This window comes from Alligator sinensis, unplaced genomic scaffold (genome assembly GCF_000455745.1).
Source record: "Alligator sinensis unplaced genomic scaffold, ASM45574v1 scaffold301_1, whole genome shotgun sequence".
In the NCBI taxonomy this organism is placed as follows: Eukaryota; Metazoa; Chordata; order Crocodylia; family Alligatoridae; genus Alligator; species Alligator sinensis.
In genome coordinates, this window is record NW_005842035.1 from 730,643 (window position 1) to 733,429 (window position 2,787).

Sequence of the window (2,787 nt, forward strand, 5' to 3'; positions counted from 1 at the left end):
TTTGCTGTGAAATTTGCCTTTTTGCTCCATGAACAAAAAAAACCAAGGGGAGGGAAAGGCTTGAAAGGAATCCTGCCGCTATAATTTCACGAAGTATCATTGTAAAAGCCCCACAACACGATCAAAGCGCTGCGGGAAACAGATGTTGCAAGCTTCTCAGGAACTCCAGGGTCCGTATTTATACCATTGCTAAATCCTAGGAGTCAGATCTTTCCCTTGGAGAAGCGCTTGAAGTCTCCCGGAGGTGTGCCTAGGTGTGAGCCCGAGGGCAGTGTGAATGCGTGCGGCTTGTGCAATACCCGGTGCGGTTTGTGCAACCCCCTTAGAAAGCACAATTGCCAGCACGGCTTCCAGAGGACATCCCACCCTCAGGAGCTCACGTTTCACCTGTTGTGCACGAGAAACAGGTCTTTTTTCCCCCCCTCTTTATTCAGTGGGATTCACCCAAACGCACAGAAAAGTCCCACGCAGCGCCTCCGTGACCTCATGGCTTGCATTGAAGGCCTGCCCGGAGATGAAGACAGCCCGAAGGATCAGCGCCCACCTGGACACCACCGGTTTGGAAGAGCAGCAGCACACGGGAGCAGGGCAGGTGGGCAGGGAGGTCGTGTGCCCGGCTAAGCTGGTCAGTAAGATGCATGGGTGTGTTCATGCCAAGCCCGATTACCGAAACGCCCAGCCTCTGGGAATAAAACTGCTCGTCTTAATACATAGCAAGCGACAGTCCAGACAGATCTGCAGAGGCCGCTCACAACGCATTGTCCCTACGCCCTGGAGATGGTGCTCCATCTCCACTTCAAAGCCCTCCAGGAGGGCATGGTATGTCCCCCGAGGGACTGCTCTCCTCCCCTGGGAGATAGCAGGGGTGGAGAGCAGTCCCGCAGTAAAACTGCGACTTGGCATGGCAACCGGCTTGCTGATCTGGGCCCCGCTCCTATGAGCGGATACGGATACTATGAGCTGAGCCCCTTCGGAGCAACGTGCAACTGCTCCCCCAAGCCTCCTATCTCTGATGGCCCCACCAGGCACCACATCCAAAAACAAGAGCAAAATTATTTGCCTCTGCAGCCTAAAGGCACTGGATTGGGACTTGGGCCTCTGCCACTGACCTGCTGTGTGGCCATGGGCAAGTCACCTGAACTCTCTGTGGCTCTGCTTCCCCTGCTTTACAGCAAAATCCCTTGGGGAGCAGGGGGGAAGGCAAGGATAGACCTTCACTAAGCACCTGTGAAGAGCCCAGCCCAACAGGGTCCTGATCGCTGCTGGGAGCCCACAGGTGCAGCAGAGTGCAAAGAGGTAAATCAAATGGTAGCAGGGTCATGGAGGAGAGAGGCACCCCATGAGACATGCACAAGCACAGGCGGAAGAAATGCTCTGTGGTACCTACAGGACAGACCCCTCTACGATTCACCCAGCAACTGCAACTCTCCATTTATAGCAAACACCTTGGATAAGGTACCAGCTGCGATCGGCACCAGATTTCCACGGCAAGCCACGTTCCCCGAAACATTATTCCCCCCTAGCACGGCGCTGGGTGTCCGAGTGCTTTCCCAGGAACGTTAACCAGTACCTCGGGAGCGATGCGAAAGTTTAAACGCTGCACAACACCCGGCGGTTTCATCCACGTGAGCCATAAACCAAAACAACATTCATACCAATCAAGCGCCCGAGAGATGCTGAACAATAAGGCACCCAAACAAGGAACCGAAACGAGGGGCTGCACATTCGCAGAGGAGCGTCTTTGCAAGCAGGGTCTTGCAAGTACTTCACTTCTCTAATATGTGTCCAGTTTCATTTCACCTGTTTCCATGGGCTTCCCTTCCAATTCCTAAACCTGCCTGAACATCCTCTTTCACTATGAAGAGCAGCTTCACCTTCACTTCTCCCTCGAGGAGAAGCGTTCACACGGGCCGGGGAGGTGGCGGGGAGGAAGTGGCTTTCCACCTCAAGTCCAGGAGACCCACAGGAGATGCCACTCACAAGCCACGAACACCTCTCTAATACGAGTCCCTCCACTTTTCCCCGACTAATGCTTTGAGCATCAGTGAAATAGTTAATCAATGACAACAAAAGATGCTTTTTAGTGGTACTCTGGAGCCACCAGCTCATCGAAGGCAGAGCCAGTCTTGTTGGGCAGTGTCGGGAAGAGGAGGACTTGTGTCCCGAAGAGCCGGCTATTGTGCTTTCTGCCTCCACCGTTCGCATCGGACGTGCACGGGCTCACGCCTCAGTGGGGTGAGTCTTGGAAATGGGCTGATTCTAAAATACAAGAGGAAAGCATTGAATTGGGGGTATAGATATACATTTGACAGTCCATACACTGCAGCCTACCCACTGCCCTTGGGAGACCTATGAGCAATTGTCCTTCCCCATCGCTCCGACCGCCAGCCGAGATGAAGGACCGGTGCCAAATGCGCCGGTGCGTACGTGATGCAGACACCTGTCCTCTGGGAACTGGACTGAAACCAAGACACCAAGGTTACCTTGCGTGGCCTCTATCACAGCAATGACAGCACACGCCCTAAAGACGGCACCACCCATGCCCGGAGGAGGACTAGGACGGGGGTTTGGTTTGGTTCGCTGGCGCTGGAACGAGGGAGAAGTCTCTCGGGCACGGTGGAGGCAGAAAACAGAATAGCCGGCTCTTCGGGAGACGAGCCCTCCTCTTCCCGACACTGGTTTTGCCTTCAATGAGCTGGTGACTCCGAGTGGCTCAGGATGCCAAGACTACACTGCATCTTTTGGCAGGCTTGTAAGTGCCCGAGGGTCACTGACAGTGGCCAGAGG

The 2,787-nt window shown here is 54.5% G+C and overlaps 1 protein-coding gene across 25 annotated transcripts in view; it reads right to left on the reverse strand.

Moving 5' to 3' along the window:
• The window catches only part of LPP (LIM domain containing preferred translocation partner in lipoma), a 432,466-nt gene that overhangs the window by 323,332 nt on the left and 106,347 nt on the right, over positions 1–2,787 (reverse strand). For 3 of the 25 annotated variants that reach the window (XM_025202692.1, XM_025202691.1, XM_025202694.1), the window contains one exon: positions 1,656–2,259. The exons of the other annotated variants lie outside the window; for them this stretch is intronic. The gene's annotated coding sequence lies outside the window, so the exon portion shown is untranslated. The remainder of the gene's footprint in view (positions 1–1,655; positions 2,260–2,787) is intronic. 25 annotated transcript variants of the gene reach the window in all.